The sequence below is a fragment of the Dasypus novemcinctus genome, chromosome 3, assembly GCF_030445035.2.
Source record: "Dasypus novemcinctus isolate mDasNov1 chromosome 3, mDasNov1.1.hap2, whole genome shotgun sequence".
Taxonomy (NCBI): domain Eukaryota; kingdom Metazoa; phylum Chordata; class Mammalia; order Cingulata; family Dasypodidae; genus Dasypus; species Dasypus novemcinctus.
This window is the reverse complement of record NC_080675.1, coordinates 41,372,792-41,399,539: the sequence shown is the minus strand read 5'-3', so window position 1 is coordinate 41,399,539 and position 26,748 is coordinate 41,372,792.

Here is a 26,748-nt window from a genome sequence, read left to right as displayed (position 1 = left end):
GTAAGAGGGTCTGCACTGAACAGTGTGACATTTTAACGTCAAGATGAGGCGCAGTCATTGTAGTTATAGCCCAGCACCTTTAAGAGAGGCACAGTGATTCCGGCTGAGCGTGACCCCTCCAGGGTCCTGCTGGGCAGACCCCTGCCCCAAGGAAGAACCCCTGTCCTTTTGAGCCTGCCCAGGGGCCCAAATAAACTCCCCAATGTCCTGGGGAAGGCAGGGGACTTGGGGCTCACGCCCAGCGCTCCGGTTGTTCTGGGTGGAAGCTTTTATCTGCCTGGCCCCAGTCAAACAGGCCAAGAGAGTGTTTGCCCCGACCAACCAACCTTGTCCTTTTCAGAAGGGTAAGACATGGAAAACTGAGTGCAAAAACAGCAGTGCCAGCCTCTTCTTTCTCCTTTAACGAGGTCACAGAGACCTGTCCTCACAGGCGGTCCCTTCCAGAGGAAGTCGGAGGCCAGCCCTGCTCCAGACCCCTCCCTGGCCGCCCCAGGCCTGTGCAAGGCCCCTTGGCCCACGCCTACCCTTTTCTGTTTACACTGGGAGATGAGCTTCTGCTGGGCTTAAGTGCAATTCTGGCCCTTTTGTTTGTTTTTAAGTCAAGTTACAACTTTGCTCCTGGATTTATTGCCAATTCCATCTATCTTCTTCTGCCCAGGGTCTTTGCACAAATCCTTTAGTGCTTCCCTCCCCCACTGCAGACAGATAAAAAGGGCACAGGGAAGGCACGAGGCCCACGCTGAGGAGGGCCAGTGGGTGTCCCGGGTGGTGAAGGGGGAGAGAGTGCAAGGCCGGCAGACGGGGAGGAGGGGCTGTGGGTCACCCAGGGAGGACACGGCCGGAGGAAGACCAGCTGGCCACTTCCTGCAAAGGCCTCAATAGGGCGGAAGGCAAAGAAATACCAGGCCTTCGCAGATGGAAGAAAGCAAGCCAGGCTCTGATTTGTCAGGAAGGAGCCCAGGGCAGTTTCTGGCTGGAGGTGGGGTGGGGGGATGAGGTCAGCGGTTCCAAAGGGCCCAGAGAGGCGCTGGTCTGCCAAGGGCGGCAGGCCTGGAGGCTGAGCATGGGCACCGCACACGGCAGAGCACCCCGGGCTCAGGGGAGGGAGCCCAGGAGGGCCTGGCGAGGCCGAGCCCCAGCGCAGCGCCCGAGGGGTCCCTTCCCTTCCCTTTGACTTCTCCGACCCTCCCAGACACCACCGCTTCCGTAAACAGCTGATGAAGCGCAAACAACTCCAAACTGAAGCTCACCAGAGAGAGAGAGAGAATCAAACTGAGCCTAACAAATTGAGAGCGGGGAGTCCAACTGTGCTTTTGGCTTGTCCTTCTACAACAGGAAGTGCCGATAGCCTGTCCTCCTTCCCTAGGGTGAGTTCCCTGGCTCAAAAGCGCACAGGAGACACTTGCTGACTTCAAAACTCGGCATTGCAGCATGCCTGAGGGGGTCCCAGGAGCCGGGAAAACAAAGCCTGCTGAACTCAGCACGTAAGGGCTTGTCTTCTGAATGGGGTTTCACCGTCAGCTGCAGGTGGCAGGGGTGGAGGCGGAGAGCCTTGGAGCAGGCTGCAGGGCCGTGGGGTCGGGGGCTGAGGGGGTCACCTCCCATGGCCTCCCCTCGGCATCACAGTCCCAGGCCGGAAACCCGTGGCTCCTCACCTTGGCCAGGACCTTGTTCATAGAGCATCACGGAAAGGGGTGGAGTGGAAGTGAACAGGGCAGGCCCTCCTTGCCTTCCGGAGCCCTGCTGGCTGCCAAGCAGATGCTGTTGTTCCCTGAGTGAGAAGGACACCCTGGGCTCTTTCCTTTCTGGTGCCCTGGGACATTGCTTCTTCCTCAACTACTCATCAGCTCTCTGCCACTGGCCCTGCCCCTCCCCTTCTGGATGCAGAAGGCCCCCCGTCCAGACACCCTTGTCCCTCCAGCCTCCTCTTGGTCTATCTAAACCACTTACCTGCCTGGCTCCTTAGACACCTCCAGCAGCTCACCTCCAGACCTTCACTGCTGATGTCCACTCTGACCACAGCTTCCTCCTCTCCCTACTGTTCTCCTTTCTCATACTGTCTCCTGTGCCCTGTAAGTGCTTCCCTGGGCTCCCTGACCAGCCTGATCTCAGCCATTTCAACCACACTCACATCTGTACCCTCAGTCCCCTCAGCTCCCGACTCTTCCAGGACCTACCATGTGGGACCCTCCCCAACTGAGCACGTCATTCACTCTGCAGCTCCAGACCCTCTAGAAGGAAGTCACAGCCACCACACTCACTGCAGACCCAACAAATCAAGCTGGCCAACTCAGATGGGTCCTATCTCACCACTAGGGCCAGCCAGGCAGCCAGTTTTTACTCTCCTCAGACCTCCAGACCCCTCCTCATTCTCCCTGCCACAGAAACACTCACCAGCTGCCTTACTGAGAAGCCCAGGTCCTTCCACAAGGACCCCCTCACCCCTCCTTTGCTCCACCTCTCATGCCCCTTATATTACCACCCGTCCTTCTTGCCTTCTCTCTAGTCTGAGAACAGCTCATATCCCTGCTTCCTTTGCCAAACTAACTTATTTGCCTGGGCCCTTGATGGTGGCAGCTCCTGTCTCTTTAACACTGATACATCATCCTCCCCTCTTCCTTCCTGAATCAGAAGCTGCCTGTTAACAGGATCTCCAGTGATTCAGACGTGCATCTACATTTGAGAAGCCCTGGCCCAAAGCACGTTCACATCTTCCTGACCTTAAAATGGCTGCCCTTCACCCCGTTTTCTCTCAAGTCACCAGATTTTGGTCTCGTTCTCTTATTACAAATGTCTTTAAAGAGTCTTTATACCTTCTTTTCTACTTCCTTGCCTCAAGCCCTGGCAGTCAGGGCCCTCCTCACGACGTTGGCCTGGGAGCTGACCCCACTGCCTCCTCCTGTCACTTGCTCAGCCCTCCACCCACCCCTTGGACTCCTTTGGGTTCTGCTAGTTGCCTTCCTGCCGGCCTCACTTTTTCTGTCCATCCCAGGGCTCTTCACCTGCCCCTTAGCTGGGCCCAGCCTCTTCTCACAGAACACCCCCTCTGTCTGTCTCATCAATGTCCACATCTTCAACCATTACTTCCATGTCCAAGAACCCCAAATCCCTGGCTAATGAATTTTCTACATATCTCCCTACCTGCCAGCTATTTCTACATAGACTCCCAATAGACAGCCCAAAACCTTCCTATACAAAATCTAACTGAGCATCATTTGTCTCTGTTGATGCCCAGGCTTGAAACCATCAAAGTTGTCTTCATCTTCTTCTCCCTCTCCCTGCACGTCTGATCAGCCTTCGGAAGCCTGCGGGATCTTCTTCTGCACTCTCTTTTAAATCCCCAGCCCTCCCCCGTTGTTGCTCTCAGTTCGAGCCCTTGTCATCTCTCCCCTGGACCATTTCTCAGGGTCTTTGGGCCTCCCCTTCCATGGTCCACCCTGACAGTGGCACGGAGGCCTCCTCCTTGCACCCAGAGTCCTTCAGAGTGGTCGCCTTCCATTTATGACTCCACAGCCGGGGAGAAGGCCCTGCCTTCTTTCCAGCCCAGTCCTCCTGCTCCCGCCGTTGCTCAGAGGATATTTACTGAGGACCTACTACGTGAGGTGAACCCTGTGCTCCAGTCATGGCCTCCTACATTCCTCTCCTGCACTCACCCAGTTTGTTGATTCCTCTTTCTGTTCACTGTTTTCTCTGCCAAGACACATCCTCTTCTTTGTAACTAACCTTACCTAACTCACAGACCTGTCAGGACCTTACCTAACTCAGACCACCTCCTCCAAGAAGCCTGTAAGTCCAAAGTTAGAATCACTCTCTCCCCTTCCCCATTTTCCCTTAGAATATTGATTGTTCCCTATTTCTGCTGCATCTGAATGTATGTGTGCCTGACTCATCTACCTAGTTGTATAGGTTTACAAGTTCACATTCTCCTCTTTCTCCCCTGCCCCTCTCTCTCATATCCACCCACACACATACAGTCTAGTTTTTTCAAGTTTCATAAAAGTTAGTTGCATTGAATCAGGTCCTATTTCCCCATTTCACAGATAATAAAACTGAGGCCAGAGTGGTCCCAGGTCAGAATGCAAGCCAGTGGCAGAATCACATTCCACCCCAGGCTCCAGATTCCTGGTTTAGTACTTGAAAAAATCAGGAATCCCAGGCTCAGTTGCGCAACGTCTGATTAGACGTGCCCTTCACAGATGTACTTAACTGTTCTCCCTTCTGTTCCTTCTCCTGCAAACTGGGTGGACTAGAATCAGAACTGAGACACCTTGGATGAGCTTCCAGGGGTCACCCAGCCCAATTTTCAGCCCCTCCCCCTCCCTCAAGTATAATCCTAATATTCTTCTGAAGAGCAAACATAATCTTGTTCTCTGAACCCCCAGTGAAATAGCTTCCCTGCCTCTTTCAGCAAAAAAGATCACAGTCACACTCACCAGTGAAAAATCTTTCTTTCCTCTTCTCTAAGTCTTCCTCCCACCCTTCCAGCTCCAATGCCTACAACATATATCATTTCCTCCACTTGGGTCTTCTGTGGAGGTGGGAGTTGCTTCTCCTGCCTTCTTTATAGCATTGTCTTTAGTTTCTGGAGGATTTCTGGAACTTGTTAAGGTTTGTAGCTCCTGGGAGGGAATGTACCATATAAAAATAATGCACATCAGGGGAACGGATGTAGCTCAAGTGGTTGAGCTCCTGCTTCCCATGTACAAAGTCCTGGATCTGATCCCTGGTACCTCCTAAAGACAAACAAATGAAAAAACCAGCTCTCATTGGTGAGTGGATATAACTCAGTGGTTGAGCACCTGCTTCCCATGCACAAGTTCCTGGATTCAATCCCTGGTACCTCCTTAAAAAAAATTTTTTTTTAAATAAAGCACATCAGCAAATTCATGTGTTTTGGCAGCGGACTTGGCCCAGTGGTTAGGGCGTCCGTCTACCACATGGGAGGTCTGCGGTTCAAACCCTGGGCCTCCTTGACCCGTGTGCAGCTGGCCCATGTGCAGTGCTGATGCGTGCAAGGAGTGCCCTGCCATGCAGGGTTGTCCCCCACGTAGGGGAGCCCCACATGCAAGGAGTGCGCCCCGTAAGGAGAGCTGCCCAGCGCGAAAGAAAGTGCAGCCTGCCCAGGAATGGTGCCTCACACACACAGAGCTGACACAACAAGATGATGCAACAAAAAGAAATACAGATTCCCGTGCTGCTACTGTGCCTAGGAGTTTCCTCCTGACAGCCTTCATGTTACTCAAATGTGGTCAGTCTCAAAGCCAAACTCAGCATGTAAATGCAATGCCTTCCCCCCAGCGTGGGACATGACACCCGGGGATGAGCCTCCCTGGCACCGAGGGATCACTACCAAGTACCAACTGATGATGCAATTAGAAAATGACCTTGAATTAAAGGTTCAACGCGGACCAGCAGAATATCCCTGTCTACATATAATAACAGGAGTTAAAAATGCTGTTTGACCTAAATTAAGGGGGAAATGGAAAGGACAAATGAGTTTATATGGCTATGAGTCTCTAAAAAAGAGTCAGGAAGGTTGTCAGAAGAATTGCCCTTATGCACACCTGAGCAGAGTCTCAGAGACAGATAAAGTAGATACAACCCCAGGTATTGGTTCTTTTGAGGGCTAAAGAGACTCACAGGTTCTATGGTCATGGCAGATGCAGATGGGGTTCACTGCCATGTCAGTTGGCCCTTCTTTGGAGCTGGTGTTTCTGCGTGATGGAGCTGGACACAGATGGGATCTCTTTTCACAAGGCTTTCATGCTACTTTACTGGAATTGTAGTTGGTGCTGGGGTTTAAGATATATATAGGGGATTTGAATCTCTGGACTGACTATGATAGCCAGGCCCTGAGCCTCAACAGACTTCAACTCCTACACTCTGATTTATTGGACTTACCCCACTCAGCTAACATGAAGTTGAAGAATGTCAACCACCACACCATGGAGCTTAGAGTGCCTACAACTGAAAGCAGGAGGATTGCATCCAGTATCCATGTGGAATCTAAGCCTCCTCTTGACATAGATGTGCAATGGACACAACCAATCCAATGTCCACAGAGAAAATGTGGCATTGGTGTGGGAAAAGTGGCCATGGTGGCTGATGGGTGCGGGGAATGGGAGGAAGAGATGAGATGTGGAGGCGTTTTCGAGACTTGGAGTTGTCGTGGGTGGTGCTTCAGGAACAATTATTGGACATTGTAGATCCTCCCAGGGCCCACTGGATGGAACGTGGGAGAGTATGGGCTATGATGTGGACCATTGACCATGAGGTGCAGCGATGCCCAGAGATATACTTACCAAATGCAATGGATGTGTCATGATGATGGGAGAGAGTGTTGCTGGGGGGGGAGTAGGGGTGGGGGTGGTGGAGTTGAATGGGACCTCATATTTTTTGAATGTAATATTTTTACAAAATGAATTAAAAAAATTATAAAAAAAAAAAAATTCCCGTGCTGCTGGCAACAACAGAAGCGGACAAAGAAGAAAACCCAGCAAAATAGACACAGAGAACAGACAACCGGGGTGGGAGGAAGGAGAGAGAAATGAATAAAATAAAAATAAATCTTAAAAAAAAAAATTCATGTGTTTTGTAAAACTCAAATAGGAAACCACCTATCTGTATGACTGCTCATTCTGAGCTTGTCAAACAAGCAATCTCAAGTGGGAAAATGGAGAATCCCTTGTCTCTTGGGAAAGGTTTCTGTCTTCATTGTGCCTGTGTGCACACAGCACAGAACCTGCCCAGCCTTCTAGCACCAGAGTTAGCCTGGGATATCACAGAACCTTTAGATCCACCTTCAGTTTTCCAGTCTCCTTGCTTCCAGACTGTGACCTTACTCCAGGTCAGGGTCTGCAATGAAGGATTTTCGGCGATAAGGAACTGGTTCATTCACCTTCACAAAAGCCCCTGGAAGGATCCTGTGGCAGACTCAAGTCCTTGCCATAAATACAATTGCCTTGTATTTATGAACAGGCCAAGTAAATACAATTGCCTGGCCAACCCAAGATGGGATAGATGGTTTTCATCGCTACCAGTGGCTGAAACGGATATTTTGCAAGGACCCCTCTCTGCATTCTGTACAAACTGGAACAGAAGAAAACAGTCATTGTTCTTAAAGAGCTTATGTTCTCCTTCAAGCGTAAGCTGGGGCAGGCTGACCCGGGAGAGAGCACTCACAGTTGAGCGCTTTAGCTGGTGTGGGAAGCTCTACTGTCTTCAGTGGGGCCCAGGAGACAGGCTGACAGGAGGAGTGTTCTTGGGTTTGGTAGTGGCCTTGAAAAGTCTTCTGTTTGTCATGCTCTACTTACAGAAGAGCAGAAAGAACGCCCACATGTTGCTGGGGTGGTGCACACCCTGCTGGTTCTGACCAGGCTCTCCTATCGCTTCTCCTGGGCTGGCTGCAACATCAAATGCCCTGTCCCTGGGCCAGCTCGGGAATCACATGGCCCTTTGCCATCGAGAAATACAAGTGGAAACTCAGCCCCAGACACAGTACTGCCGGGACAAGGCAGCAGGTGACTTGATCCCCCATTGTAAGGAAGCCTGTGTGTTGTGTGTGGGTGTATGTGTTTTGTGTGTGTGTGTGGCGCTGCAGGAGAAAAAAGGATACACAAACCACATGGTCAAGGAGGTGAGCAGACACGACCAAGCCATTTAATATCTGGGTGCTCCCCATGGCTAACCTGGGGCTTGTTCTCCATAATACAGACCAATGAAGATCCTCAGTGGAAGCTCTTGTTTAAATGCCCAAGAGCCTTCACGGTTTCCTTTTCTCCATGACCTATTCATCAACACATTTCAGTTATTCTAAGAAAATCTAGATTTTTTGAAGTCAGAGAAATCGGGGCTAGAGTTCAGAGCCTACTGTTTCCTGCCTGTTTGGCCCTGGGCAAGTCAGAATGCCCAATTTAAATTCAATTGCCTAAGATTAAAAGAGTGGCAAATGTGAAAATGCTTTTTGTGGACTGTAAATTACCTCACTATCACCTTTCATCCTTTCTGTTAGGCCTGGCTATGGGAACAAGTTAACAAAGGACTTTAAAACACTCGTAAGCATCAATGCTAAAATACAAAATTCAGCCTGCATTGCCTGTTATAGGATTTGTCAGGCTTTGGAGACAGCCTAATGGCAACCACACCTGAGAACAAAATCAAAAGTCTTAGGACCTAGACTCTTTGACCAAATAGATTCTGTAGCCTCTGGGGAAGGGCTTGGCTCAAGTTAAATCAGATAGTCCTAAGAAGTGCCTCACATTAAACCTTTATCAATCAACAATACTAGGCACAAAGATGTTTCTGTCAGATCCTTTCTAGGGCGTGTTCTTAAATACTGATTTTTTTGTTCTTGTTGTTATTTTGTTTGTTTTTAACCAATTATATAGAGTAATAATTTATATGTAATAAGACCATTTTAAGAGTGCAGTTCCTTCAATGAGTTTTGACAAATGTATACACCCATGTAAGCACCACCACCACAAATCAAATTACACAACAGTTCCATCACTCCAAAAAATACCCTGTGCCCTTTCCCAATCAGTCACTTCCCACCCCTGTGTGCACCCCAGCACCTACTGATCTGCTTTCTGTCGCTATAGATTCAATTTTCTTTTCTAGAGTTTCAAGTAAATGGAAAAGCTCCTCTTTTCAAGTTTGGCTTCTTTTGTTCAGCATAATGGTTTTGTGATTTTATCCATGTAGTGGCAGATATCAGTAATCTTTCCTTTTTATTGCTGAGTAGTATTCCATTGTTCAGATATACTATAGTTCACTAATTTGGATCATTTCTAGTTTGAGGTTATTACAGATACAGTGCTGTGAATATTTGTATACAAGTCTTCATGTGGACATAAATTTGTATGTCTACTGTGTAAATTTCTAGGCATGGAATTGGTGATTTGTGTGACAGTGTACGCTTAGCTTTTAGTTTTAAAAAACTAACGAATCATTTTCCTAAGTGGTTGTACCATTTTATATTCCCTCCAGCAATCATGAAAACTCTAGTTGCTACATATTCTGCCAAATTTTACATTGTTAGTTTTTAAATTTTAGCTAGTTTAGTGTGTATGAACAGGTATAGTCAGTGTTATTTTAATTTGCAACTTCCTGGTAACTTATGATCTTGACTATTCTTTCATACACCTTTGGCCATTTGTATACTTTCTTTGATGAAGCATCTATTCAAATCTTCTGCCTGTTTTATTAGTTAGCTATGTGTCGTCTTCTTATTAAGTTGTAAGAATTCTTAATATATTCTGGATGCAAGAGTTTTATCAGATATATTGCAAATATTTTCTCCTAAATCTTTTTTTTTTTAAAGATTTATTTATTTATTTCTCTCCCCTCCCCACCCCACCCCAGTTGTTTGTTCCCTGTGTCTATTTGCTGCGTCTTCTTTGTCCGCTTCTGTTGTTGTCAGTGGCACGGGACTCTGTGTTTCTTTTTGTTGTGTCATCTTGTTGTGTCAGCTATCCGTATGTGTGGCACCATTCCTGGGCAGGCTGCACTTTCTTTCGCACTAGGCGGCTCTCCTTACGGGGCGCACTCCTTGTGCATGGGGCTCCCCTACGCAGGGACGCCCCTGTGTGGCAGGGCACTCCTTGAGCGCATCAGCACTGCGCATGGACCAGCTCCACACGGGTCAAGGAGGCCGGGGTTTGAACCGCGGACTTCCATGTGGTAGACGGATGCTCTAACCACTGGGCCAAGTCAACCGCCTTCTCCTAAATCTGTGTCATGTTTTTTCCTTTTCTTAACGTGTCTTTCAAACAGTAGAAATATTTAAAACTTTAAACAGAACAAAACGAAAAACATTTATTACCTCCCACTGTTCCTGAAGGTCAGGAATCTGGGGCTAGCTTAGCTGGGGGGTTCTGGCTCAGGGTGTCTCCTAAGGCTATAGTCAAGCTGCCAGCCAAGGCTGCAGGCATTGGAAAGCTTGAAAGAAGGTGGCTCCCAAGACGCCTCCCTCACCTCTCAGTAGACAGGAAGACATCATTTTTTGCCAGCCATTGGCAGAAGGCCTCAGCTTCTTGGACTATGGTCCTCTCCATGAGATGACTTCATGTCCTCATGCCATGGCACCTTGCTTCCCTCCAAGTGCATGATCCAAGAGAGAGAGCAAGGAGGAGACCACGGTGCCTTTTGTGACCTGGTCTCCAAAGTTGCACACTGTCATTTCCATTTTTTTTTCCTATTCATTAGAAGTGAGTCACTGAGTTTATCTCATATTCAAGGGAAGGGAAATTAGGCTTGCCACCTATTAAATGGAGGAGTATCAAAGACTGGGTGGATATAAAGCCATCACACAATCTATGGATCTTGTCTATTATAGTTCATGTGTCCTACCTAAAAAAGTTCCTTCTGTTTTCTCCTAGAGGTTTTATAGTTTTAACGTTTATGTTTATGTGTATTTTCTGTATCAAGTTAATTTTGCATATGGTGTGAAATAAGGGTTGTGGCTCCCTTCTTCCATAAAGATATTCATTTGTTTGTGGGGTTTTTTCATACACATATACAGTACAATTTGTTGAAAAGATTATCCTTTCCCATTGAAATATCTTAGCAATTTTGGAAAATCAATTGAGCATATATGTGTGGGTCTATTTCTGGACTCTATTCTGTTCCTTTGATCTAAATGTCTTATGCAAAACTACCCTATCTTGATTACTCTAGCTTTATAGTATGTCCTTAAATTAGATAATGAAGGACCTTCAACTCTTTTTTTCCCTCTTTCTCAAAATTCTTTAGCTATTTTGGCATTATTCACAAATGCTGAAAGATGGAAACAGCCCAGGTGTCCATTAACTGATGAATGGATAAACAAATTGTGGTGTATGCATACAATGGACTATCAGGCAGTGGTAAGAAGAAATGAAGTACTGAAGTATATGACAACATGGATGAACCTGGAGCACATTATGTTAAGTAAAGCAAGCCAGACACAACAGGACAAACGCTGTATGATTGTGCTATTATGAACTAAATATATTGTATAAACTCATGGAGTTAATAACTGGAATATAGGTCACCAGAAAATAGAATGAGGCTAGAGAATGGAAAGCTGAGGGCTAATCTGTATAGAACTGGTTAAAAAAAGGTTGTTCATAAAACTTTGGAAATGAATAGAAATGGTGAAAGCACATCGTAGTGTTTGTAACTAGCAGTGCTAATATATGGGTAAGACAAAGGTTAAAAGAGAAAGTCTAAGGCCATGTATATTACAAGAAGGAAAGCTTAAAAATGTAACATGGGACTGTACAGCATAGCAAAACCTCATGTGAAAAATGAATTTGGGTAGTATTGCATATATAAGACTTTTTCTTTAGAACAGAACAAATATACATTAATGTTACAAGATGTTAAAATCAGGCGAAAAAATAACCAAAGCAAATTATAAACAGTAGTATATAGTAATGTATTAATAATCTTCCATTAAGGGTAAAAAGAAAAGAAGTATAGTAAGTGAAAGAAACTAGACAAAAAGTACTACATATTATTTGATTCCATCTATACTAAATATAAATATAAATACAAATAAATTAGAGACACAGAAACAGAATTCCAGCTATGTACAGCAAGGGAAGGATAGAGAGATTGAGAGACAATTATTATGGGTTAGAGTTTTTTTGTTTGTCTGATATTTGTTTATTATTTTTATTATTATTATTAGTGGAGTTATGGAAATGCTCTAACAATCATTGAAATGATGGATGCACAACAATATGATTATACCAAATACCATTTATTGTACATATTGGATGGATTGTATGAATATGTTATCAGTAAAATTTATTTTAAAAAAAGAAAAATCCTTTAGCTATTCTAGGTCCTTTGATTTCTACGCAAATTTTAGAATCAGTTTGTCAGTTTCTACAAAAGATCCTGCTTGGATTTTGATTAAGATTGCCTTAACTTTATAAATCATTTTGGGGAGAAATTATTACCTTGACAATATTGAGTCTTCCAATCCATGAGCATATCTCTCCACTTATTTAGGACTTCTTTAAATTTTTTATAGTATAATTATAATGTTTTATACTTTTCAGTGTTCAGGTATTATAAATATTTTGTTAAATTTAGCCTAAATCATGTCATATTTTTTATGCTATTGCAAATTTTTAAAATTTGTCTAATTTAAATTAATCACTTACTGATAGTATATAAAAATACAGTGGATTTTTGTGTATTGGCCTTGTATATTGCAACCTTGCTAAACCTACTTATTAGTTCTAGTAGACTTTTTGTAGATTCTTTGGAAAATTCTACATATATGATGGTGTAGTCTGCAGATAAAAATGTTTTACTTCTTCCCAATCTGTAAGACTTTTACTTCATTTTATTATCTAATTGCACTGGCTCCAGTACAATGTTGAATTGAAGTGATAAGAGTATACATCCTTGCCTTGTTCTCTGTCTTAGGGGAAATGCAGTCAGCCTTCCACCATTAAGTAAAGAAGGTTTCAATGTATATGCCTCTATTGGTTTGAGGAGCTCCCTTCTCTTCCTAGCTTGCTGAGAATTTTAATCATGAATGGGTGCAGGACTTCATCAAATGTTTTCTCTGCATCTATAGAGACAATGATCTGGTTCTTCTCAATTATTCTATAATATTGTGAATTACATTAAGTAATTTTGAATGTAAAACCAACCTTGCTTTCCTGGGATAAATTCCAGTTGGTCATGATACATTATCCTTTTTACACACTGCTGGATTCAATTTGATATTTTGTAAAGACTTTCGTATCTGTGTACCTGAGGTTCTGCTGTTTTGTTTTCTTGTAATGTCTTTGTCTGGTTTTGCTATCAGGGTAGTGTTGACTTCATAGAATAAGGGGAGAAGTAGTCCCTTCTCCTCTGTTTTCTGAAAGATTTTGTATATAGCTGGTATTTTTCATTCCTTAAATATTTGATGGAATTCACCAGTGGATCTAGGCCAGGACTTTTCTTTCTGAAAAGGTGTTTAATTACACATTCATTTTCTTTAAGAGATATAGAACTATTCAGATTTTTTCTGGAATCATTTTTGGTAAATTGTGTCTTTCAATGAATTTATTCATTTCATCTGAGTTGTTGAATTTATTGGCAAAGTTTTTCATAATAATCCCTTATTCTCTTTTAAAGATCAGTAGAGCTATTTCTGCTTCCAGTCCTGGTAATTTGTGTCATTTCCGTTTTTTTTTCTAGAGTATAGATTGCTAGATGCTAGAAGTTTATCACCTTCATTGATCTTATAACAAAACCAGCTTTTGTTCTTTTGTTGTTGTTGTTCATTCTTTCTTTATTTCATTGGTTTCTGCTCTTACCTTTATTATGTCTTTCTTTTTGTCTGCCTTGGATTGAATTTGTTCTTGATTTTTTAGCTTCTAGGATAGAGGCTTAGCTCTTTGATTTAGAACATTTCCCCTCCTCCCCCCCTCCTCCTCAGTTTAATCTTTTAAAATGGTCATTGAGATATAATTCACATATCATAAAATTTATTCTTTCAAAGTTTACAACTCAGTAGTTTTTAGTAAATTCATAAACTTGTGCAACCATAATCACTATCTAATTCCAAAACATTTCTTCAGCCCAGTAAGAAATCCTGTACCCATCAGCAGTCACTATCAGTTCTCCTCTCACCTCTCTACCACCACCCCAGCCACCTCCAGCCCCTGGAAACCACTAATCTACTTGCTATCTCTATGAATTTCCTCATTATGGAGGTTTCATATAAATGGAACCATACAATACATGGTCTTTTGTGTCTAGCTTCTTTCACTTAATGTTTCCAAGTCCATTCATGTTGTAGAATATATCAGTTATGGCTTTTTATGACTGAATAATATTATATTGTAATATTACTTTATTGTTTCCACTTTGGGGCTATTATGAATAATACAGCTATGTGCACATATGCAAGTGTGGGTGGGCATATGTTTTCAGTTCTTTTGGGTGTATACCTAGGAGTGGAATTGCTGAGTCATATGGTAATTCTATGTTTAACTTTTTTGAGGAACTATCAAGCCGTTTTCCAAAATGGCTGCAACATTTTACATTCCCACCAGCAATGCATGAGGATTCCCATTTCTCTGCATCTTTGACAACATTTGTAATTATCATTTTTATTATATTCATCCTAGTGGGTGTGAAGTTCTATTTCATTATGACTATGATTTGAATTATCCAAATATTGAGCATCTTTTTATGTGCTTATTGGCCACTTATATATCTTCTTTGGAGGCAGGTCTATTCAAATCTTTGCCCATTTCTAAATATTGTGTTTTATTGTTGAGTTGTAAGAATTATCTATATATCCTGAGTACAAGTTCCTTATCAGATAAATAATTTGCAAATATTTTCTCCTGTTTGGTGAGTTGTCTTTTCACTTTCTTGATAGTGTCCTTTGAAACACAAAGGTTTTTTTTAATTTTGATGAAGTCCAATTTATCTATTTATTCTTTTGTTGCTTGTTTTTGCTATCATAGCTAAGAAACTTTTACCTAATCTTTGTGTAACAAAGATTTACATCTATGTTTCTTCTAAAAGTTTTATATGTTTAGCTCTTACATTTAAGTCTTTGATCTATCTTGATTACTTTTTGCATATGTATGTATATGTATGGGTCCAATTTCATTCTTGTGCATATAGATAACCAATTGTTCTAGGACCATTTATTGAAAAGATTATTCTCAACCTATTAAATTGTTTCGGTACTCTTGTTGAAACAGGTCATTCATTTTTTCTAATACAAACATCTAAAGCTATAATATTCTGTCTGATCTCTGCTTTAGTTGAATCCCACAAATTTTGATACAGTATGTTTTCATTTTCATTTTCAAAATATTTTAAACTTTTCCTTGTAATATCTACTTTAATCCATGGATTATTTAAAATATAATGTTTAATTTCCAAATTTTTGGGTATTGCCCAATCATCTCTCTATTATTTATTTCTAATTTAATTATTTTATGACGAGAGAATATATTCTATGATTGCAATCTTTTAAAATGTATTTGGGGAAGCAGACTTAGCCCAGTGGTTAGGGTGTCCATCTACCACATGGGAGGTCTGTGGTTCAAACCCCAGGTCTCCTTGACCCATGTGGAGCTGGTGATGCGCGCAAGGAGTGCCATGCCATGCAGGGGTGTCCCCTGCATAGGAGTGTGCCCCATAAGGAGAGCCACCAGTGCAAAAGAAAGTGCAGCCTGCCTAAGAATGGCGCCACCCACACAGAGAGCTGACACAACAAGATGATGCAACAAAAAGAGACACAGATTCCTGTGCTGCTGACAGCAACAGAAGCTAACGAAGAAGATGCAGCAAATAGACACAGAGAACAGACAACGGGGGGGGGGGGGGAGGGAAGAGAAAGAAATAAAAGCATCTTTAAAAAATAAAATAAAATAAAATGTATTTGGTCTTGTTTTATGACCTAAATGGTAGTCTATCTAGTGAATATTCCATGGACAATTTAAAAAAAGATAGAGTGTTCTATAAATGTCAATTAGGTCAAGTTGGTTGATGGTATTCACTTTTCTATATCCTTACTGATTTACTGATTTGTATGCATATTTCTTCTATCAGTTTCTGAGAGAGGAGTGATGAAATATCAAACTGTAATTATGGATTTGTCTATTTCTTCTTTCAATTTTGTCAGTTTTTACTTCTTAGTATTACTAGCTCTATTAGTGGGTACATACACGTTTAGGATTGTTGTGACTTCTCAACAAATTGTTCTTTTTATTATTATAAAATCATTCCTCTTTATTGCTGAATATTCCTTGTGCTAAAGTCACTTTGTCTGTTATCAGTATAATCACTCCCACTTTCTTATGATTAGCTTAGCTTGGTATATCTATTTCATTCTTTTATCTTTTTGTGCTTTTATATTTCAAATATCTAGCTTACTTTTTTTTATCAAGTCTGATGATCTCTGCCTTTTAATTGAGGTATGTGTATCAACTGTACTTAATTAAAAATGCATGTTTGTCCCATCTGTTCTTTTTTCCTTTCATCATCTTACACAGACATTTTTTGGATAGTTTCCTTTTTACAATTTCATTTTATCTTCACCACTGATATATTAGCTGTACCTTCCTGTCCTTTGTGCTATTGTTGTTTTATATTTTACTTCCACGTATGCCATGAACTCCACAATACTGTTATTATCTTTGTCTAATCTATTTTTCAGTGCTTTTCATAATCACTTTTCTTTTTTAAAAACTTTAAGAAGATTTAGATTACATAAATGTTAATGTACATAAATGTGTCTAATCTTTTAAAGGCATTAAAATGAGAAGAACCTTTTTATACTTATTCTTATATTTACTATTCCCAGCACTCTTCATTCCTTTGTGTAGATCCAAGTATTATTTTCCTTCTGCCCTTTAATATTTCTTGTAAAGCAGAACTGCTGGTGATGAAGTCTTTTGCTTTTTGTTAGTCTCAAATGGCTTCATTTTGCTTTCCATTCTTGAAGGATATTTTCACTAGATACAAAATTCTAAGTTGATCATTTTTTTCTTTCAGCACATTAAGGATATTCCATTGTCTCCTGGCTTGCATAGTTTTTGACCAAAAGAATGTCATTTTTTCTTATCTTTTTTCCTCTAAACTATGCCTATTTCCTCTGGCTTCCTTTAAGATTTTCTCTTTATCACTGAATTTTAGCCATTTGATTATGACATACCTTGGTATAGCATTCTTTGTCTATCCTGCTTGAGGTTCATTGTAATTCTTGGATCTGTAGAGGTTATAGGTTTTTGTATTTGTTTTCATCAAATTTGAAAAAAATTTTTGACCATCATTTTTTCAAATATTTATTCTCTTCTATGGTAGATTGAATTATGTACCCCACTTTAGAGATGTTATTAATGTTAATCCACATTCCTGTGGGTGTAGACCCATTGTAAATAAGACCTCTTGAAGAAGTTATTTTTATTTAAGGTTTTGGCCCAACTAAATAAGAGTGGCTCTTAATCCTGAATACTGGAAGTCTTATAAAGGAGCCAAGAGTCAGATTCAGGGGAAAGCCAGAAGAGCAGAAGAAAGGAGAAGACATTGCCATGTAATGAGAAAGTAAAAGAACCCAAAGATTGTTGGAAACCAGCACCAGAATACTAGAAAGTATGGTTTTGCCAATGCCTTGATTTTGGACTTCCAGGCTCAAAAGGCATGAGCTAATAAATGCTGTTGTTTAATTCAACCCACTGTGTGGCATTTATCTTAGTATCCTGGCAAACTAAGTCATCCTCTTCAGTCTCATTCCCAAGTACACATATGTTAAAAAACTTGATATTACATCACAGATTAATGAGACTGTTCTTCTTTGTTCTTTTTTCTGTTCTCTTTTAAAAAGCTGGGGTGATCACAGGACTCACCTCATTTATTTTCTTTATCTCACAAGGATCAGGTATTATTATCCAATATCTGAAGCCATTGGTATATTACTTTTGTCCAGCTTTCTAGTTGTTTACAGTGGGAGAATAAATTTGGATTCTGTTACTCTGTCATGGCCAGAAGCAGAACTCTTAAGAACTTGTTTTGGAAAAGAAATGATGGCTGAGAAAGGAGGTAAAGGAACTAGGTACTAATGATCTGGCTGGATGTCCCAGGACATAGGGAGGCAGCAGGAAAACCCTGGCACCTGTAAGCCATGCAGGAATGGTATGATAATGAAGGGGGAAGCAAAAAATGTTGCATTTACTAAAATGCATGTACCACATGTACCCAGATGGCTATATATCTTCCATTAGCTTCTCCAGATTCATGCTTCACCATGAACCCTGCCCTGTGCCCCAGATGGCTGGCCTATCTAGACTGCATCGAGGAGCTCTTTTGCCCTTTGGTTTCTAGTTGTGCTCAGCCAAAGAGGTATTGGCAGGAAATTGGAAAGCAGAAGGGTTATGAATTTGGAATATTGCTTCTCCCAGCTCTTCCTTGCCATTATCACAATAGATCACCCTTATCTTTCTACCAAAGGTTACAGGTGCTGTCAGGCAGCCCTCTCTGTACAGGTACTCTCTCTGACTCTGGTATCTATTCCTTCCTCTTACCCCTTCAAACTTAAGGATGGTACTGCCTCCCTAATATCATAAACCTGGGGCACCATCTCTTGTTGGTTCCCCTAAACCTTGCTCATGCCTTTGAATACAGTCCCTTCATTAAATTCTTTTCTCTCTTTTTCCCACCAGAACCCTAAGTGTACACTATCTATTGTCTACTAATTAGATAGGTCACTTTACTGATTCTAGCCTCAGTTTTCCCTTATCCTAGTCCTGACTAGGGGCATTACAAATTAGAAGCTCAAACTCATCACAGCAGCACAGAAGCAGCCTTGGGACAAGAAGTATCCCCTAGCAAATCCTTATCTTTTTTTTTTCTGTCCCTTATTCCCAACTAGAACACCTAGTTCAGCTTTACTCCTTCATAGGATAACCCAAGTCCCTCTAACCAGTTCTTTTTTTTTTTTTAAGATTTTTATTTATTTCTCTCCCTTCCCCTCCCAACCCCAATTGTCTGTTCTTTGCGTCCATTCACTGTGTGTTCTGAGTCTGCTTGCATTCTTGTCAGCAGCACCAGGAATCTGCGTGTCCCTTTTTGTTGTGTAATCTTGCTGCATCAGCTCTCCATGTGTGTGGCACCACTCCTGGACAGGCTGTGCTTTTTTTGCATGGGGCAGCTCTCCATGCAGGGGCACTCCTTGTGCTGGGGCTCCCCTATGCGGGGGAAACCCCTGCATGGCAGGCACTCCTTGTGCACATCAGCACTGCACTGTGGGCCAGATCACCACACAGGTCAGCAGGCCCTGGGTTTGAACCCTGGACCTCCCATATGGTAGGTGGACACTGTATCAGTTGAGCCAAATCTGCTTCCCTCCAACCAGTTCTTAACAACAGATATTACCTGGCAAGAACTAAGAGACCAGATGAAGACCACTCATGTGGAGTTGACCATAATTTGGAGATCATAGTCAAGGTCAAGTTACTACAAGCAACTCAGCCTTTAGCCCTGGCCAGGAGGGCTCAACACACAAGGAGCATTTTTCCCTCCTGATACATGGTCCCTGGAGAGGGCTAATCTTTTTTTTAACTAGAAAGACAGATCAATAGCATGAGTTAAGAAAAATCTTAAATGAATAGGATTTTAAATAACAAAGGGAGAAGAGACATGAATTTTAAAATGGTAGTCTTATTTAAAAGTTAGTCCTAAGATCAAGAAAGCAAGTAAAAGCCTAGCACTTTTTTCATACCTGGAGGAAGCTGAAACAGATTTAGAAATAGAAATCAGAAGTATGGTGGAAGGAATCCAAGACAAGGGGAAGCCAAGGAATCACCCTGAAAGATAGTAGGCCATGGCGAAGACCATGAAAAAGGACATTTAACACCTTGGGTGAGTGTTCACAGACCCCTGTCCTGAGAAAGGGGAGATGAAATAGTCAACCTATGTTCTGTAAACTCTCCTTAACCTACTTGCTGTCTCAAGGAGATTGTTTCTGCATAACGCACATTTCGTGTCTTCTGTTCTATCAAAGGAATACTTAGGTCAACTTTGAGTCTTCAAAGGTGGCAAAACTATTCATTCTCCAGAGTTGACAGTTTCCAGAACTTCACCTGACCCTTACCTCAAATACCCTTTCTCAACCAAGTTGTGACTCAATTCTAAATCCTTCAGAGGCACGGTTCTCTCTTTCTCCCTTCTCTCCCCTCTCTCTCCAGGGTTCCTTCCAAGATTTCAGGTAAAGTTAATGCTTTCCTGGGAATCAGACCTCCTCACCCTTACTCTTAAATCGACTTGAATATGTCAATGCATCTCTTTAAGGGAAAAAGCAAATGTTTTCCTTTAAAGGGTTAAAGGCAACCCAGACTTACCTGAGGACACACCCAGGCAGCTGTTGGACTGGATCTACCAGGGAGTCCTGGGATTCTCAAGTGAGTCAGCAGGCCCCTGAGGCATTGGGGGCTTAAGAATAACACCCCTTCCCATCAGTCTCCACTCACCCACCTTCTGACCTGCCCCCACCATGGGTAGCTATTGTAATCAGATTTACTGGTTCCCCTGTGCAGCTCTGGTTTCTGATAAAAGGCCTTCCATGAAAGAAGAGCCTTGCTCACCTCTGTGCCAGCCATGCACACTATTGGTGCAAAGCTTGGGGGTTCAATCCCTTGACCCCTAACCCTTGACCAAAAACTCACTGGGCCCTCCCTGAGAATAAACCTGTACTTAACATTTTTTCCTGAGGAAAGGGGAAAGGTATAAAGGGAGAGAAGAGACAATCCATCCAATGGTTTGCTATTGTTAAGAGTAATTAATACCCCAAATCCCTTGAGTGGGAGTGACTAAAAGGCATAAAGCTATTTAACTCTTTCTATTCTCAAACTAATCCGAAGCTTTGTTCCCCCTGCCTGCACTAATCATATTTCAGCCCTCACCTGTCTCTCCACAGCCTGCATTCACTTGGTCTGGGAAGGCATTTGGAGGAAGCAACCACAATGCCTTACAGTTGACCAGTGGCAACTCTGGAGTTCGTATAAAGGAAGACCTGGTAGGGGGAATCTGGGTGATAGAGGGGCTACAGGAATTTCCTTCAGGTTATTGGCATAGAAACACTCGATTTTTCGATTAGATTGAGTATTTATTTAGGATACCTTTGGGGAAGCAATTGAGATTTGGGGCAGGGAGCAAGGCACCCCCAAACCACCCCTTGGCACCAACACTGCAGGTGTTACTCCGTTTCAACCCCCTCATTGGAGTCGCTCACTTCTCACCCATTCTTTTCTTCCCCATCCCACCATACTTTGTCCTAGTCATTTATTCTTTCATTCATTCATCCGCCCACCCATGATGGCAGCTTCTTCCAATGGGAAACAAAATCCCTTGCCAGAAATAAAACCTATTTTATCATCCAGGCCCACAAGGGTCATAGCCCAAGTGATGCCCAAGGCTGCTGATACTGTCACTGTACATCTCCACATATACATTTCTCTTCTTCCCATTTTCTCCCATCCCTTCCTCTTTTACTCTTAACTTCTTTCTCTTTTTTCATCTCATTTTATTCCTCTCCATTGTCTTTCTCTACTTCCTATGTCTTAAGCTTACCCAAGGCAGCCAGGATGGATATTCCATTACCACTCAAAGCTAAAGAGGAGCAGCAGAACCCAATCCTAAACAAGCTGATAGTTCCCCTCGTGGCTCCCAGTCACTCCAGTCACCCCCAGTTTTCTTGGGGTGGCACTAACATGGCCTTTTCCTTACTGGCCACCTAGGTCTGAATCAAGGTCTCACTGGAGTCCCCAGGCCATTAGGCCTCCATACTGGGGCCCTGGGCTGGTTACAGCCCATCCTACAGGGAAAAACAGAAGAAAAGTGCCTTTTTCCTGTTGCTATTGGAATCAGAACACCAGAGCCAGGATGCAGTGAGCAGGCACGAATAAAACATGGCTATCTGCAGCCAGGGCCCAGCTGATCTCCTTCCAGTGATGATATGGGTTCTAAGCAGTGATGATGAGTGTAGCTGGACCCAGATTCCAAGGCACAGCAGGCCCGCTGGGCAGTCCCTGCACCACTTCCCTTCCCAGGCTGCTTCATGCAAATCCACTGTGGTCAGCCTTCCCTTTCCAGAGGGGCTGGGTCCACATTAGGTCCATCGAGCAGTCCTTTTCAGAGCTGTGCTCTCATTTCATACCATCATTTCTTTCTCAAAGAAGAAGCAGACCTGGAGCCTGGGCACTTGGAAGGGTTCACAAGCTTGTTTCTAATTTGAATAGCTCCCCCCTCCCAACTCCTCCCTGTGCCCTGGGGACCCTTTACCCTTCCAGAGCTCTCTCTGCCTGTCCTGGGATGGCTGGCTTTCAGTGGGAGGGATCTTGGCAATCATCTGGTCCTGACCCTCAGTGCCAGATGAATCCTCATTGGGATTAGATCCATTTGGGATTCCTTAAACATGGGAGTGACAAGGACGGAGAGCCATTCTGACTTTCATACACTACCGGGGAACAAATTGATTCCATCAACCCATATTATTTGGGGTCACATTGCACCATGCTTGGTGAGGATTCTTTTTTACCGTGGTAACATACATATGAACATAAATTCGCCAATTTAACCATGTTGAAATGTACAATTCAGCAATATTAATTACATTTACCATGTTAGGCTACCATCACCACTAACCATTACCAAAACCTTTTCACCAAAACTGAAACTCTGTACCCATTAAGCAATAACTCCCCATTTCTCCTTCCCTTCAACCCCTTGTTAATACAAAGCTACTGTCTGTCTCCATGAATTTGCTTATTGTAGATGTTTCATACAAATGGAATCATAGCATATTTGTCCTTTTGGGTCTGGCTTATTTAACCTAGATAAGGTTTTCAAGATTCATCCATGTTGTAGCATGTATTAGCACTTCATTCTTTTTGATGCCTGAATAATATTCCATTATATGTATAGTCCACATTTTGTTGATCCACTCATCTGCTGGTGGACACTTGGTTTGTTTCCACCTTTTCGCTACTGTAAATGATGCTGCTATGAACACTGGTGTACAATTATCTGTTTGAGTCCCTGTTTTCAATTCTTTTGGATATATAACTAGGAGCAGACTTGTTGAGGCAGATTCATTTTGGTTATTGTGTACATGATCCCTCTCTTCTTGGAGGTGAGTCTAGTAGGAAAGACAGAAATGGACCAAGAATTAAAGTGTGATGCCATTTGCCAAGAGGGAGTATACAAAGGGTGTCCAAAGTCTTGGGAGAAGGCAGTCAGGGACTTTCCCAAGGAAGTGATGTTTAAGCTGAGGTCAGGAGTGTATTTTTCTCACTCACCTCTTCACCCACAGCCCAGCACAGGGCTGGCACATGGTATATACTCAGCAAATGTTTGATGACTGTGTAGATGAGGGAATGAACAAACATCTCTATATTTCCTAATGGCCCATGGTTAGAGGATTTGATGCTGGGTCTATTCACATCTCCATACACAAAAACTTAACTAAACCTCACATCATGATTCCTCACAAGGCCTCTCTGTGTTATGGACGTGCTGTGTGCTGTTCATTCTGTTTTAGGAGTGAGTATGCTTGGTCACAGCCTGGAAAGATGATACCCCTGAGATCCCAAAGGGAGTCTTCCAGCCTCGCCGCCCACCCCCCAGACCACACCATGGAGAACTCCTTAAATGGATTCATCAAAGCAGAGCAGCCAAGTCCCTTGACAGGTGATTGGATTTAGATCTGAAAGCAGAGATGGGTTAAAACTCCCTTCAGCCAGATGTCCTAACCACAGACCAAAGCTCAAGAGGAGGCAAGAGGAAAACAGCACAATGGACCTACCTTCTCTTTCTCAGAAAGGGTAAAGTGTTCTTGGAAATTCCCTTAAAGCATCCAAATGAGCAAATCCAGAGCTGTCTGCCACGTTTTTGGGCAGGATTATGGGAAGACTGACCAGCTGTTCCATCCCCCAGGACTCTCTTCAATTCAAAGACATGGTTTTCTGTCCAGGGGAAAGTGGGCCTTGCTGTGATGCCTTGGAATCTTTCCCAGGCCTCAACACATGCCTACACACAGGTGTTGCTCTTGTTCCTCCAAGAATCTGTCTCTAATGTACAACAACAAGGATCTTCTTCCCTCCTCTCCCAGTCCCATGACAAGTACCTTTCCAAGAGGACAACTTGTGCCAATACATGGAGGCAGGACCAGTTGTCCAGGGCATTCACTGCACAAGGTCATCCCACCAAGATTGGCAAGTGGTTGTTGAAATCCAGTGTGGACTCTGCTGGCCAAGCTGTTCTCTCTGGCATGGCTATACTCACACAGAAGAAGGGGTGCCTTTTTCTAATATGTCCATACGTACCATATGGGCTAGTAGTGACCCTGGGTGGAGAGCCCAAAGAATTACATGTGGAGAGGACACTAAGCTAATCCTTCCCTTGTCACCACTTAAATATTCTAACCAGGTGTTTCTCCAGTGATCAGATATGCTAACAAGGCATACTTAGAGAGCAATAGACTGTGATGGATAAACCAGAAAGACCAGTAGGACTTTATGTACTACTTTTCCATTCCCTAAGTTCAGATGACAGTGAAAATCAAACTAATGAGACATACTAAGGACCAAATGTCTTCTTTCTGATTAAATACTTTAAGAAACATAAGGACTTACAATAAATATAACCCCTTCTGTGTTGGAAACACTGGGGGTTTGGGAATCTTTCCTGGATGCTGTGCTCTAGCATCCCTTATCTTGAGCCCATTGGTCAGGAACTGGGCCGCTGCCACCAACGACAGACCCTGAAAGATGGCGCAAGGTGGGCATTTTCTCGGGAAAACTACCCTGCCCATGGAGGTCCAGGTTATTCACCAAAGAACACATTCCATACACAGAATGACTGAGCTCTTGGTGCCTTCTGAGTGGAGGTATAACATGGATGTGTTGCTTGGAGAAAGGACTGTGATTCTAGCAAATGCTTGATGGATGCAGATGAAATGGTGGTGGGCCCCCTTGCTGATTGCTTTGTCTTGTGGGATTATTTGGCAAAGGCAACCCGAACCCTTTAGAAATGCTTCCTCAGCATTTTGTTGTCTGCCCTTCTGCCCAGTCTCCCTCAACCAAAAGAGGCCGAGTATTTTGTTCCTTTCACAGGTGCAGGTAAGTGGTCACGGATGTGGTCAGCCCTCGCACGGGAAAGAGATTGATGGGTAGGGAACAGGACCTGTGACTCATAGCTCTTATCAAGCTTCTGGCATTTCCATAGGCCAGGGTTTGAAGTGTGGTAAAGGAATGGAACTGAAATGTTGCCTTAGGCTCAGGGGAACATAACCTCAGTTTCCTGCCCTCATTGCTCCAAGTCCTCTAACGGCCCTGGACCAGGCAGTTGCCTGTGAGCAACCGCTGGTCTCGCCCAAGGGAGACTGAGGCTTAGCCCAAGTTTCAGGAAGAGGAGCCTCGGCTCCCAGGGCCACATGAAATCCAGAGCATCCACAAGCAGTTCTTGGTGGCAGGTTAGATGTGAGCACCAGGGTCATCTCAGGAAGCAGAGCAGCTAGGACCCGGGGACTTTGGTCCCCAAATGAGGCCCCTGCTCTTCCCCAATTGCCTATTTGGTTTTTCTAAGAAAAGCCTATTTTACAACCTAGGTCAGAACCTGGTGATAATTTCCATGCCTTGTGGGAAGCACTTATGACAATAGCCAACAATTCCTGAGCTCCTACAGGAGCCAGGCACAGAGCTAAGTGCTAACTTCTCCAGCAGGGTCTTGTCAAATCCGTATATAGCTCTGAGATGAAGTACTATTACAATCCTCAGTTTTGCCCAGGAGGAGCTAGAGGCTCAAAGAGGTTAACTAACTTGCCCAAGGTCACACAGCCAATAAGTGGTGGAGCCAGGGCTCAAACCCAGGTGACCCGGCTCTTGCGCCCATACTCATTACAACCTCACAGCACCAGGAGTTCCAGACCTTGAAAGAAGTTGGAAGGCTGAAATATAATGATGGCAGACCTCAGCCCCTCACTCCCATTGTCAGCTAAGCTCTGCCCATTTAGGTGAGTGATGTATTGATGACACTCCCCCAGAAAATGCATGCATTCCCTGAGGGCCACACTTTGTCTATCATGCCAATTGCATGCCATGTCTGGCTCATAAGTAAATGTTTTGTTGAAGGAATGAAAGAATTCCTCCGTGAGCTGCTCTTCTCCTGCCTTTCTCCTCCCTCTCCTGGAACACTGTAAATGCTCTCTGCAGGACCCCTGAGCAAGCGCCAGCTTCCACACAATCTGACCTGTGTCCCCACTGTGACCTGGCATAACTTAAACACACATGTCCATAGATGGGCAGGTGGGAGAGGCCATAAATGAGTGGGAGTGTCATTCTCATATGATGGTCTCTCCACTGGTCCAGTGAGCTCATAAACCAGTCCTGGGCGCTCACACCCTTGTGGGGTTTTCTCCCATCCACCCATTCTTAACCTCCCTTTGGGTTTCCAGGCTGTCGTGTGTGTCGTCTTTCTGGTTCTGAAGCCCCAAAGGGACAAATCTAAGCAGACTGGCAATTGTCCTCTTGGCCCTGATCTTGTTCCCCTGAGTGGCCGCAGTGTTGATGGGCCTCGAAGGTCCCCAGGGCGTGGCTGGCTCTTGGGTGGGCTCAGTCAGTGGTGATATATCAGGCCTCAGACATCACAGAGCAGAAGCCAAGCCATGATAACACCTGAAGATACTGTTCCAGGTGTGGTTCTCCACTTATCCACTAGAACAGGTTGATGAATCTGTGAGCGCTGGTGTGGGAGACATTCCCTACCCTCCCTTAAGGAGATGAACGGACATTAAACAGTACAAGGTTTGTGGGGTGCTGTGTGCCAGGCACAGCTCAGAGAGAAAAAGATGGTATTGATGGGGAGTGAGGGGGGCAGAAAAAACAAAAATAGGCAGAGATCCTCAAAGGGGCTGAGATAGCAGGGGCTCATTTCCTCTCTTTCCACTCCCCATCCAGTATTGCTACAAACTACCATAAAACTTAGGGGCCTAAAGCAATTTATGATTAGCTCTCATGCCTCTATGGGCTGGTTCAGATAGCCAGCTCTCACCTAGTCTCTCTTGTGGATGCAGTCAGATGGTGCCTGGGCTTGAGTCATCTGAAGTCTCCTGCGCTGGACATCCAAGATGGACCTCACTCATTCACATGGCTGGCCGATGATGACTCTTATTGGCTCAGCTGGGTTTCTTGACTGGAGCACTTATCCCTGGCCTCTCTAGGGGAATTGGACTTCTTACAA